The 14,492-nt window shown below is 47.7% G+C and overlaps 1 protein-coding gene across 3 annotated transcripts in view; it reads left to right on the top strand.

Annotated features, from left to right (window-relative positions):
* The window catches only part of LOC140370223 (protein NLRC3-like), a 300,708-nt gene that overhangs the window by 193,883 nt on the left and 92,333 nt on the right, over positions 1–14,492 (top strand). The window lies entirely within an intron of this gene.

Below are 14,492 nucleotides of genomic sequence, written 5' to 3' on the forward strand. Positions count from 1 at the left end.
TCAGTGTAGCTCCAGTTCTACTGTAAGAAACCTCAGAGTCTTATTGGACCAGGAGCTCTCATTTAAAGCTCATATAAATCAAGCTTGTAAAACAGACTATTTCCATTTGCGCAACAAGAGCCAAAATCAGAAGAATCCTGCCTAAAATCGATGCTGACTTATCCATGCATTTGTAACGTCTAGATTAGACTTTAACTCCTGCTCACAGCGTGTCCTAAAAGCTCCATAAAAAGCTTTCAACTGGTTCAAAATGCCGGTGCTGGAGTCTCTTCACTGGCTCCTGTCGAGTTTAGAATCAAATTTAAACTCCTCCTCCTGACTTACAAAGCCATAAATGACATGGCCCCTCCCACCTCAAAGATGCTATAGAACCATATCATCCAAACAGAGCTCTTCACTCTCAAAATGATGGCCTTCTGGTGGTCCCAAGAGTCTCTAAAAGCACAGTAGGAGGTAGAGCCTTCTGGTGGTCCCAAGAGTCTCTAAAAGCACAGTAGGAGGTAGAGCCTTCTGGTGGTCTTAAGAGTCTCTAAAAGCACAGTAGGAGGTAGAGCCTTCTGGTGGTCCCAAGAGTCTCTAAAAGCACAGTAGGAGGTAGAGCCTTCTGGTGGTCCCAAGAGTCTCTAAAAGCACAGTAGGAGGTAGAGCCTTCTGGTGGTCCCAAGAGTCTCTAAAAGCACAGTAGGAGGTAGAGCCTTCTGGTGGTCCCAAGAGTCTCTAAAAGCACAGTAGGAGGTAGAGCCCTCTGGTGGTCCCAAGAGTCTCTAAAAGCACAGTAGGAGGTAGAGCCTTCTGGTGGTCCCAAGAGTCTCTAAAAGCACAGTAGGAGGTAGAGCCTTCTGGTGGTCCCAAGAGTCTCTAAAAGCTCAGTAGGAGGTAGAGCCTTCTGGTGGTCCCAAGAGTCTCTAAAAGCACAGTAGGAGGTAGAGCTCCTGTGTTATGGAATCAGCTTTGTCCATGTTAAAGAGGCGACACAGTCTCTTCATTTAAGTCCAGGCTTAAAACGTTCCTCTTTGAAATGACTTATGGTCAGGCCAGTTAGGAACAGAAATATAAAGCTACAGTTTCAGCTCTGCTGCCCTAGGAGCAACTATGGGGGAAGTATGGCAGCTTGAGCACTATCCTCTGATAAAGACTATTTATTTTATCAACAATATTTCATATTTAATTTCACTTGGAATCTGCTCATTGCCTTTCCTTCTTCTTCTACCACTTCGACAGCGGGAGTGGGACAGGCACATCGATGACCTGTGGACCCAGATGCTCCTCCCTGAGAAACGGTCTCTGCCCCATATGGACGATCCTTCATCTGCCTGGAAGATCTGGTTCTCCTCCTGAAGAACTGGTTCTCATCCTGAAGAACTGTTTTTCCTCCTGAAGAACTGGTTCTCCGCCTGAAGAACTGGTTCTCCTCCTGACGAACTGGTTCTCATCCTGAAGAACTGTTTTTCCTCCTGAAGAACTGGTTCTCCGACTGAAGAACTGGTTCTCCTCCTGACGAACTGGTTCTCATCCTGAAGAACTGTTTTTCCTCCTGAAGAACTAGTTCTCCGCCTGAAGAACTGGTTCTCCTCCTGACGAACTGGTTCTCATCCTGAAGAACTGGTTTCCCTCCTGAAGAACTGGTTCTCCACCTGAAGAACTGGTTCTCCTCCTGAAGAACTGGTTCTCCTCCTGAAGAACTGGTTATCCTCCTGAAGAACTGGTTCTCATCCTGAAGAACTGGTTTTCCTCCTGAAGAACTGGTTCTCCTCCTGAAGAACTGGTTCTCCGCCTGAAGAACTGGTGGTTCTCCGCCTGAAAAACTGGTTCTCCTCCTGAAGAACTGGTTCTCTGCCTGAAAAACTGGTTCTCCTCCTGAAGAACTGGTTCTCCTCCTGATGAACTGGTTCTCATCCTGAAGAACTGGTTCTCCTCCTGAAGAACTGGTTCTCCGCCTGAAGAACTGGTCCTCCTGAAGAACTGGTTCTCCTCCTGAAGAACTGGTGGTTCTCCTCCTGAAGAACTGGTGGTTCTCCTCCTGAAGAACTGGTTCTCCTCCTGAAGAACCGGTTCTCCTCCTGAATAACTGGTTCTCCACCTGAAGAACTGGTTCTCCTCCTGAAGAACTGGTTCTCCTCCTGAAGAACTGGTTCTCCACCTGAAGAACTGGTTCTCCTCCTGAAGAACCGGTTCTCCTCCTGAAGAACTGGTTCTCATCCTGAAGAACTGGTTTTCCTCTTGAAGAACTGGTTCTCCTCCTAAAGAACTGGTGGTTCTCCGCCTGAAGAACTGGTTCTCCTCCTGAAGAACTGGTTCTCTGCCTGAAAAACTGGTTCTTCTCCTGATGAACTGGTTCTCATCCTGAAGAACTGGTTCTCCTCCTGAAGAACCGGTTCTCCTCCTGAAGAACTGGTTCTCCACCTGAAGAACTGGTCCTCCTGAAGAACTGGTTCTCCTCCTGAAGAACTGGTGGTTCTCCTCCTGAAGAACTGGTGGTTCTCCTCCTGAAGAACTGGTTCTCCTCCTGAAGAACTGGTTCTCCTCCTGAAGAACCGGTTCTCCTCCTGAAGAACTGGTTCTCATCCTGAAGAACTGGTTTTCCTCTTGAAGAACTGGTTCTCCTCCTGAAGAACTGGTTCTCCGCCTGAAGAACTGGTGGTTCTCCGCCTGAAGAACTGGTTCTCCTCCTGAAGAACTGGTTCTCTGCCTGAAAAACTGGTTCTCCTCCTGAAGAACTGGTTCTTCTCCATGACCTGAACAATTGCAGGGGGCGGGGCAAAAATACAATAATGATAATAATAATAAAAGAGCACAAAAAGTTTGGAAAGGAGAGGCAGCAGCCAGCTCTCACCAGAGCTTTGTAAGAAATAGTTTCAAATGAACAGTCTCTCCCGCTCTCAGACGTGGAGGAAGGCAGACAGGAGATAGCACAGACATGTTCTGTTTGCTAAGCTGCAAAATGTGTTTGTGTATTTTATTACAATCTGACTCCTATTCACAAAAAAAGAGCGTAATGAAGGAAAGAATAAAGACGCTCCTAAGTGCAGAGATGCTCATGTGTCGGAAACACAAGACATGAGCCCCAACTCATCTCACTGTCAAATGACCCTTTCTCGGTGTAACCCAGGTGATTTTCTGCTCCTGGACCGTTTCTGCCTCCGTTTTGCCTGCCTGGTCCCTTTGCTTCATTTTTGCCTGCCTGGTCCGTCTCTGCCGAACTATCGCGAGACTTCGCACACGTATCGCGAGATTTGCGGCACTAAGCTCTTTAAAACATGGCCGCGCGGTTGTTCAGGTGGAGTGTGGGCCTCCAGGTTGTTAAGCGGCTGCAGATGCCTCTGCCTGTGATCTTGTGTTTTGTTTGACTGATATACTTAAAGTGGACCTGGCCAGGTTCCAGAACTGGATGGCGAGCTAAAGAAACCAGAACGAACCGAGAGAGTGCAAACATCTGCCGGTGCGGTAGGAGGCGCTGCAGCCGCTCCCCACACATACATTATATCACACACAATATCCCCTGCTAGTGGATACACTGATTCATACTCTGAAACCCTTGGAAGTTACCCGTGGATTCTATTTTTGTGGACTGAGCTATGCAGCACTGCACTTGGAACTTTGTTAACGCGTTGAACTGATTAAGTTCAGAAATATGGACCATTATTCTAATTGTGCACAACTGTAAATATTGTATATATTTGTCAATCACTGTAAATAACACCACTCAGCGCTACAAGCATTTTGTCAGTTGTCTCATTGAATACACCTCATTTTCCTCCGAGCCGAACCTTAAACTTCTGGTACTAGTCCAACTCTAATTTTAATGCACTGCAGCATTATATATGCTACATCTGCCTGACCCTGTCAGATCGCAGCACGGCTGGAGAACGTTTATACGGCGCAGGAGTGATGTCTGGTATTAGGCCCGTCTGACTAAAAGACAGAAGTGCAGCGTGGATAGATGTTGCAACACAACTTTTCTGCTCTTAAGAGCAACAAGAGGAACATAAAAGTGGAAAAGTGGAAAAGGTTTTTGAATGCAACGCAAATCAGCCGATCACAGAGAATTAGAACAAGTGTTAAGATAAAAAAAAGTTCCATTTAGTTGACAAATTAAGTTTGCCCATTTAGCGGTTCACATCATTTTCTTTATTGTTTTTGCTTTAGATGTTTATTTATGTTATTAGCTTTTCACTTAAAGGTGTTATGGACGATTTTTCGGCGATTTGAGCAAGCAGGCGGAAGTGCACATGCCACTCCCCCGTGTGGACTGATACAACACACACGTGCGTTTGTTTATTAGCGTAACAGAGCGCATCGCATCTCTCGTCTCCCGTAGATTTCAGTCCACTTCTGCGTCAGCTCGAACAGTCTTTCTCCGTCTTCATTTTGCCCCGTACACTGAGGGAACTATATTATGATAGATCCATGCGCTTAGGCACGCGGAAACGTGGGCACGAGCCTGACGCGGCTGCAGGTGAGCGGTAGGTGCGTTTTATGATTGATACGTGGCAGGACAAATGATTTATCCACGCCACGAGGAAATATGATAAAAAAAATCTGCAAAAAATCGTCCATTCTGTAATGGCAGGAAATGGGTCATGTCATTCTAATGTTGTTTTAGGCCATGACATGTCACGGAATTAATATCTGTGTTGTTCTCCTGTGTGCAGATGGGATAAGAATATGGGGTCCTGATTATACTGAATATCTACTGTCCGCAGAAAGACCGGTCAAACCTGGATAAAGAGAAGGCATAGACGAAGTGATCCGTTCTCCCAGTTGTGGCGGTGTGAGTGTGAGTGCGTGTGTGCGTGGGCGCGCACCAGCCGTGTGTGTGCTGGTGTCTGCTGTGCGATAAGGGTTGGCAGCAGTATGTGAATATTGCGGCGGTTTTCGACTCTCTCCTTCTTCCTCACATTCAACCTTCACAGTCAATTGTTTATATCTCTCTTTCGCTCACGTGACTCAGCTTCCATCATTTTCTGCCATTACAATTCCACCTTTAATTTACACAATATAATGTGGCCTAAATGCACTGATTTCTTGCCATTATTTGCTCTGCGATTTATATCAAATGAGAAGAAATGTAAAACATTATCGTCAATTCTGTTACATAATAGAGTTATGCAATATTTAATTGTCTTAGATTTTCCTGTTTTATTGTCTTTTTTGTTTCATGTCAATCTTTAATAAATACAATTGACATATCTTTATAATTTATTTAATTGGAATAATGCACATGAATAAACTTCTTCCCCAATGTGGCCACCTCTGCCAAGACAGTGACAGAAGACGGTGGAGATGATCGTGGACTTCAGGAATGTCACAGCCCCCCAGCCCCCCCCCCCCCCACCATCACAGACTCCCCCATCACCACCATAAACTTCCTCCACCTCCTCTGCTCCACCATCACCCGGACCTCAAGTGGGAGGAGCCACCATCACCCGGACCTCAAGTGGGAGGAGCCACCATCACCCGGACCTCAAGTGGGAGGAGCCACCATCACCCGGACCTCAAGTGGGAGGAGCCACCATCACCCGGACCTCAAGTGGGAGGAGCCACCATCACCCGGACCTCAAGTGGGAGGAGCCACCATCACCCGGACCTCAAGTGGGAGGAGCCACCATCACCCGGACCTCAAGTGGGAGGAGCCACCATCGCCAGGACCTCAAGTGGGAGGAGCCACCATCGCCCGGACCTCAAGTGGGAGGAGCCACCATCGCCCGGACCTCAAGTGGGAGGAGCCACCATCGCCCGGACCTCAAGTGGGAGGAGCCACCATCGCCAGGACCTCAAGTGGGAGGAGCCACCATCGCCAGGACCTCAAGTGGGAGGAGCCACCATCACCAGGACCTCAAGTGGGAGGAGCCACCATCAGCTCCTCATCAAGAAGAACCAGCAGAGGATGTACTTCCTGCAGCAGCTGAGGAAAGACAAGCTGATGATGGAGCAGTTCTACACGGCCATCATTGAGTCCATCCTCACCTCCTCCATCACCTCCTCCATCACCTCCTCCATCACCTCCTCCATCACCTCCTCCATCACCTCCTCCATCACCTCCTCCATCACCTCCTTCATCACCTCCTCCATCTCCTCCTCCATCACAGTGTGGTGCGCTGGAGCCACAGCCAGGGACAAACAGCCCTCTGATGAGAAGGTAAAGAGAAAGTGTCAGTTTTTTTTGTACATTTAATTCGTAACCAGACATTGGACCAAGTCATCACAGAGGGTGTGGAAATATCTGGTTTGGTATAAATATCATCTGCATAGCAGGCAATTTTATGTTCTTACCCATCCATTGTAACACTGGATTGTTTTTGATCGTCTAATAAATTGGGCCAATGGTTCCAAATACAAACTAAAGGGGGGCCGCCTGAGGGGCCTCACCCTCCTTTCAAGAGTCAGTGGATCTGTCAGATGACCATTGATTTTAATTCTTGATGTTGGACCAGCAAAGAGCCCCAATATTTTTTTATAATTAAATCGTTGATTTTAAATTTGCTCAGAACTTTAAATAAATACGTCCAGCTACAGAATCAAAAGCCTTCTCAGTGTCTAATCTAATTATTGGATTGGCTCGTTATGTGTAAGGATCGTCTGATGTTTGCTGTTGTTGATGGAATATCTGGAGCAAAGAAGACGCGTTTGCCTTTGTACTGGAGGTCTCCTTTAACCCCCAAGGCACGTTCTTTCACACGATCGTTTAGGAACCTCATTGTGATACATTTCTGTTGATTTGAAGAGTCTGATGATAGTGAAATTCAATTCAGTTCAATTTATTTTTGTAACGCCCAAAATCACAACACCAGTTGCTTCTGAGGGCGACAGTGAAAAACTGATTAAACAGTGTCCTTTAAGGCTGATGCTGCTCAGCTCAACGCGGAAGTGCCACACGCCTTGTTTTCCGTGTTCACGTTTTAGTGAAAGAAATCACTGTCTTTCCTGCAAATAAAAGTAGATTAGTAAAGAGGCAACGTTTCGTCTTTTTAGATGTAGTTTTGACTTTTTAAAACTGCATCTAAGACGTCTGTGTACAAAGGTACGTCCAAAAGGATTCAGAGTGAGCTCCTTGACTGTTTGCTGGCTGGGAATAAAAACTCGTGATGAAGTGAAAGCGTAACACACAAAGAATGTGTTAAAGTCTTTGCTTTCCTTTATTTCAAACACACCAAATAGGAATGTTTTTGGTGTTTATTGCAGTGACGTGCTCTGCCTCACCTGGTATGTATTACAAACCCCACTTCGCTTTGAATCCATAAAGAACAATATTCTTTCCATTAAGAATGTCACTCACTCCTGTTCAGATACAGAGAGGCGGGGCACCATGAGGCTGTGCACAGTGTAATTCCTCACAAACTGTGCTGTATGCAATGCGTGCACTTGCATATGAGAGTGGCAGTCCGGCAGTTTAGAATAGATTTTAATTTAGAAATCTTTTGTGTGGTTTATTTATCAAAACAATTAAAATGGCAAAGCTAAGCACAGATTCCTACAGCAAAATCACAGGTAATGACTGATATCAGATTTCAACATGTATGTAATCTGTTAAGCCAGGGTTTTGCCTTGAACGAACAAATATTACGCTTCACTATATCAAAAGGGAGGGAATGAGCTTTCACTGGTGAGTGATAAAGACCAACCACAGGTTCACCCCAAACTTTGCCACAAGCTGAGACCGGCTCACCGGCTCGTGGTCCTTGTTCTCCGGACTGGATCCGTGGAAAAGGGCGGCAGGACCAGGCCTGGACCGTCTCAGTCGTGTACTGGCCGTAGAGCGCGACATAGTAAGTCTTTTCCCAAAACGATGGAACGGTTCTCTCAGCATTAGCGGCGTGTTCAGCTCCTCAGATGAGAACGTATGCGCTGATCTACAAAAACGGCGTAGGTTGCTTCAAAAGTAAAATAAAACACAACCCCAGATACGATGCAAGGTGTTTATTGGCAGGGGAGAAACATGAACAACACGAATGTACGAAGTTGATGCCGTTTTGGGTCTTCTTGCGATGAGGGCTGAAGGCTCCCGGGCCTCGATACCCCCAAAAGAAGCTTAACGAGGCAGAATGGAGGATGAGGAGGTAATGGTGTGTGTAGACCCGGAAAGTCATGGAGAACCAGTGCTCCATGATATGAGGCGGTCAACGACTCCTTGACTGGAGGCAGATGTGGCAGCGCCAATGTGGGAAAAGTTTGGTAGGAAATGTGGGGACCAGGCGTGGAACGACTTTAACCTGTTTCCATCCACCTATTTCCCCCTGTGCACAAAGGTGGGACCCAAATGGCATTGCTTATTAAAAGAGGATCTTATGTTCCACATGTGAGTGTGATGCATCATTAGAAAGCTTAGGCCTTCTACTTTCTGCAGATGTGCAGATGTCACACTGTCAGGGCTTCAGAACTTACACTATAGAAGCCCAAACATAAACCAAACATCCTTTTTTAGTCTCACCTGAATATTGTCCATGTGTAATGGTCCTGAGCATGACATATTTCATTGTGTGCATATGCTGTTCACTGTACATGATGTTTATCTTGTTGACAACAACTGTGTAAAGTTTCAGATCTCTAGGAACAGGCATTTTGGTGCTGTTGACCTTTTTGTATCAAAAAGTATATTCGGAACAAGTGATCCAAATATGTGCCAACTGTGCCAAACTGTTTTATTACAATTTTAGCTCCTCTATGATCATAAAACATACATTTTGATGTTTTGTAGGCCACTAATAGCAATTATAACTGCTAAAAACAATATATGTGAAAATGTGTAATTATGAGTTTACCCATGAATTTCCCATATAGAGGTTAAAAAAAAAAAAAATTATATTTTTATTTTATTTTTGTATTGATATAATAATACATATATCTAACAAAATTAACATCCAAAAGGCTAATCAAATCAGAAAACGTTATGCCTAAAATCTAGGCCCTTTACAGCCTTATGCACGAGAATACAGAGGATTCTGTGTGTGGGACCCCTAAGTCCCGCCCCGCATTCTAAAGCTATTCTTATTGGCTAGAATAATATGTCAATCAAAGTCTGCTAAGTCCCTCCATGCTAGCACTAAGTGGATGTCAACAGTGGAACCATGGGCGTCGGAAGCGGCGCATTTTTTTCCTCCGGAGGCTGTAAAAAACAAACTCGTGGACAGAAAATTTCGTGGATGTTCTCATTCTGTAACAGTCTGAAGAAAAGATCGATCGCAAACACCATCTTATAATTCAAACAGGTCATTTGTTATGGAGGGAGAAATGCGCCGGACGAGCCTTAATCCTGACCATCGTCAAAGAAGAAAACTTTGTTTACTTGACAATATCTCGAAATCGGAAAACTTCAGGAAAAACACAAGTGGATATTGTTTTTCAATGGTTCCTTACGGACAGACTGAGCACAAGGATGTACAGAATTAAAGCCGTTTCGTCCGTCATAAACAGCAAACAGGACATGCGTTTGTAAAAGTTGAGACTTTCTTACAAACTATTGGTAATTGCTTCTTGGGGCAAATTATTCAATGTAAATCAATGACATATTCGTTTTGTTGAGAAAATAAGCTTTAAAATGATGTACAACTTGCTGGTATTGACCACGGAAATAAAAGTGATGATGTAAGAGAATATTTGACATATGGAAAATGCGCGCCGGCGCGCAGGTGGATGGTAACAGGTTAAGTAAAGGATGAACCAGATCCTGAGTCCTGCTGGGAAGTGCCACTTGACGACTAGTGCACAAGGTCCGGACGGATTGCAAAGGGGCTCGGAATAGATCGTGTTACCACAGTAGTCCTGTTTTAGGGGAAGACTTAAGCGTTGGTTGGAGGTCCTTGATGCCGGGGAACTGGGGTCGATGATGTTCCACCTCGGTAGTAAATGTTCTGAATGTATTTGTTGATGGCGTCAGTGAATACAGGGTCATCGGACTGGACGGCCATGAACGTGAATGGCCCGACAGGAAGGCAGCAATCCCGATAGTATCGGTCTTAAAGTAACCCCCAAACCGGCTGATAGAACGGTGTATCAAAGTGCAGAGGCAACTTGATGGACTGGATGAGAATGACGACGCTTTGGAGTGAAGAACCGAAGACGTTAGGGTCGGGAGGTGGGGGCTTGTCCCAAGGGGATGATCTGCATGGTAAAGTTGGGATAACCAGCTGCTGTTTGGAGCATGAGGAGAAGGTTCCTTCGATGAGAACTCCCAGGACATGGAAGGACCAGCATCCGGCATCCCAGTGCCCGAAGTGGGAAGAGGCGGCACGAGGCTGCATGAGAGAAGAGCGAAAAGGCGGCAGCCCGGTGCCCGAATGCAAATCTGGGGAATTAATGGAGGGAACAAGCGGTAGAAAATGGATGGATGGATGGAAATGTTAGCTAATACTACAACAAGACCGATATGTGCAAATCCGGGATGACCATCCACGACTTAAAATTAGTAAAAGAAAAATGGGTATGATGGAAGTAGCTTAGGTGGCATGAGTTGGAAAAAGTAGAAACTTTGTGGAGTTCCACGGTGAAGGGGGGTATCCGACTCTCGGACGGACAGGCAGACATGCTTCAAATCGCCATAGAGTGAAGTTGAGGCCACTCAGGTGGAGAACAAGTGCTTCGAGATAGAACAGTTCAACTGGAGTTGAAGGGGTATCTGGGGCCAAAAGAAGTCTGGACGCGGCATGCGAGAAGCTGACCTGGGATTAATTGGTTTGGCGGGATATGAGAGCGTGAGGCTGAAAGTATTCCGGTGGGTGGATGCAGCCCTTCTGGGTTAGAGCAAGAGGGCAATCCGGTGCTTGAGGAGGCTGGAGTGGATGAGGAGGCTAGAGTGGATCCTGGAAAAACTGCTTGATGAGCAGACCAGAAAGGCTTGAAGGGAAGTGGAACATAGGGTAGAACCTGGCAATACGGTGCCCGAGGGGAAAACGCCAGGACGTGGCGATGAGGTGCCTGGGGATAAAATGCCGGAACGTGGCGACACGGGCCCGAGGTTAAAATGTCTCAACCTGGCAATACGGTGCCCGAGGGGAAAACGCCAGGACGTGGCGACGAGGTGCCTGGGGATAAAATGCCGTAACGTGGCAACGCTGTGCCCAGGATGAAATGCCAGAACGTGACAACGCTGTGCCCGAGGATGAAATGCCGGAACATGGCAACGCGGTGCCCGAGGATGAAATGCCGGAACATGGCAACGCGGTGCCCGAGGATGAAATGCCGGAACGTGACAACGCGGTGCCCGAGGATGAAATGCCGGAACGTGGCAACGCGGTGCCCGAGGATGAAATGCCGGAACGTGGCAACGCGGTGCCCGAGGATGAAATGCCGGAACGTGGCAACGCGGTGCCCGAGGATGAAAACGTTGGAAACTGGTAAGACTGGAACTTAACAACTCTGAGCCAGAGGACAAAACGCAATAACCGAGGATGAAATGCCGGAACGTGGGAAGAGAGAGGTGAGGAGGGGGGGAGAGAGAGGGGATACATTTTAGGATTATTTTCTAATATCTACCTGCACGTTGTATTTGTTGTTGTTTGGAGCGATGCGGGAGGGGGGAGAGAGAGGAGCGGTGAGCGAGTAAGGTGAATTACTCTAAAGAGGTGAGAGAGTCTGGCTCCAAGGCTGGAGTGATGGGCAGCTCGGTGCAGGAGGAAGGAGACAACGGAGGAGGAAGGAAACGACGGAGGAGGAAGGAGACAAGGGTGAGGATACTTTACCTGGAGGAGCCGCTCCTGCCAGCGAAAGTGGGCGGGGCAGAGCGCGCTCCGCAGTGGAACGAGAGTTAACGGGAATTGTGAACGCAAAAGAGAAGTTTAAAACATCATGATTTGAGCTGATGGGACCGGACCTAGTGGGACACCAGTGGAGGATGGTCCTAGTGGGACGCCAGTGGAGGATGGTCCTAGTGGGACACCAGTGGAGGATGGTCCTAGTGGGACACCAGTGGAGGATGGTCCTAGTGGGACGCCAGTGGAGGATGGTCCTAGTGGGACGCCAGTGGAGGATGGTCCTAGTGGGACACCAGTGGAGGATGGTCCTAGTGGGACACCAGTGGAGGATGGCCCGGTGTGACTCGCCTGTGCCGGGCCGATGCATCGGAAGGAACGCGGTCGAGTTGATCCATAGAAAGGTCGGGAACGAGTGTGTTTTCGAGCGAGGCTCCCGCCGCCATGGAGCGTGTGCACGAAAATCACCAACACAGGTGTGTGTGATCTGGATGATTAAGTAGTGTAGCCGCAGGAAGGGGCGTGGTCCTGCTCCCCAACTTAAGATAACAAACTCATCTTCATGTAGTAAACAGAGGAAAGGGTCTTGTTGGACTGGCACGTGAAGGATGCTCTCCAGGTGAGATGGTTCCAGGTCAGAGTGGGACAAGAGGCCTGGCCAGAGTCTTTGTTAAGACGAAAAGGTCAGAGATCAACGTCCGCAGGGTTCTTTTGGGGGAGGAAACATCACGCTTTGGGGGAGGAAACATCACGCTTTGGGGGAGGAAAGATCACGCTTTGGGGGAGGAAACATCAGGCTTTGGGGGAGGAAACATCAGGCTTTGGGGGAGGAAACATCAGGCTTTGGGGGAGGAAAGATCACGCTTTGGGGGAGGAAACATCACGCTTTGGGGGAGGAAACATCACGCTTTGGGGGAGGAAACATCACGCTTTGGGGGAGGAAACATCACGCTTTGGGGGAGGAAACATCACGCTTTGGGGGAGGAAACATCAGACTTTGGGGGTGGAAACATCACGCTTTGGGGGAGGAAACATCACGCTTTGGGGGTGGAAACATCACGCTTTGGGGGAGGAAACATCACGTTTTGGGGGTGGAAACATCACGCTTTGGGGAGGAAACATCACGCTTTGGGGGAGGAAACATCACGCTTTGGGGGAGGAAACATCACGCTTTGGGGGCGGAAACGTCACGCTTTGGGGGAGGAAACGTCAGGCTTTGGGGGAGGAAACGTCACGCTTTGGGGGAGGAAACGTCAGGCTTTGGGGGTGGAAACATCACGCTTTGGGGGAGGAAACATCAGACTTTGGGGGTGGAAACATCACGCTTTGGGGGAGGAAACATCAGGCTTTGGGGGTGGAAACATCACGCTTTGGGGGAGGAAACATCAGACTTTGGGGGTGGAAACATCACGCTTTGGGGGAGGAAACATCACGCTTTGGGGGAGGAAACATCACGTTTTGGGGGTGGAAACATCACGCTTTGGGGAGGAAACATCACGCTTTGGGGGAGGAAACATCACGCTTTGGGGGAGGAAACATCACGCTTTGGGGGAGGAAACATCACGCTATGGGGGAGGAAACATCACGCTTTGGGGGAGGAAACATCACGCTTTGGGGGAGGAAACATCACGCTATGGGGGAGGGAAACATCAGGCTTTGGGGGAGGAAACATCGGCGGCAGCACACGTGCCAGGCTCCATGTGCAGCCGGCCGCAGTGTCCTGAGTTTGAATATCTCTGCTCTGACCATTTGCTGCACGTCTTCTTTCATCCACATTTCACACTAAAACTGTTCCAGCCGACAGGCCATAAAAGTGTCAGTTATGAAAACATTCTTGAATCAGGCCCATCGTTCTTATTCCTGAGTCGAGAGGCTCCAGCTCGTCTCCCTCACGTCTGTGAGAGTCAGATCCTCCTTCATCTGGAACTCCTCCAGGTTTATACTTTTTCCCAAGGAGGTTTTTGTAGTTTTTCCTGGCCCAGAAGGAGGGACTAAGGACAGAGGACTTGGGGACATCGTCCCTCGCCACCACAGACATTGTTTGAATCATTTTTCACTGTTGTTGTGAACTTGGGCGTTACAAAAATGAATTGAATTGAATTTCAATTGTTTTTTTTAACACAAATTCTCATCAGGATAATCAGAGGCAAGAAAAAAATCTCTTGAAATTTCATACAACAAAAAGACAGAAGACATTTCATGCACCGCTTTACATTTACACCACACTTAGTCTTTTTTCTCTTTTTTATTTTAAATGACATGATTTGGTCATTATTGCTTTTAACCGTTTCTTAAAGTTAGACATTAGTTGATGTTTTTATTTTACAGAGTTTTCCTCCCGCCACATTTCCATGTTTGTGATTCGGTCAAAGGACAGAAGCGGCACCCCCTGCTGGTGACCGGGTCCTGCTGGTGACCGGGTCCTGCTGGTGCTGGTGACCGGGTCCCGCTAGTGACCGGGTACCGCTGGTGACCGGGTCCCGCTGGTGCTGGTGACCGGGTCCCGCTGGTGACCGGGTACCGCTGGTGACCGGGTTCCGCTGGTGACCAGGTCCCGCTGGTGACCGGGTACCGCTGGTGACCGGGTTCCGCTGGTGACCGGGTCCCGCTGGTGACCGGGTCCCGCTGGTGATCGGGTTCCGCTGGTGATCGGGTCTTGAAGAGAAAAACAAAGTTTGTGTTGCTAATGGCAACAGCAACTCTCACTTGAATACATCGTGAGAGTTTGTAATTTTAGTAGATCTTATCATTTCAATCATTTTGATCTAATAAATTGTTTATTGTGTTCTCTTAAAAAACACTTGAACT

This window comes from Eucyclogobius newberryi, unplaced genomic scaffold (genome assembly GCF_026437365.1).
Source record: "Eucyclogobius newberryi isolate DKJ021-1_F unplaced genomic scaffold, fEucNew1.0.hap1 SCAF_21, whole genome shotgun sequence".
Lineage (NCBI taxonomy): Eukaryota > Metazoa > Chordata > Actinopteri > Gobiiformes > Gobiidae > Eucyclogobius > Eucyclogobius newberryi.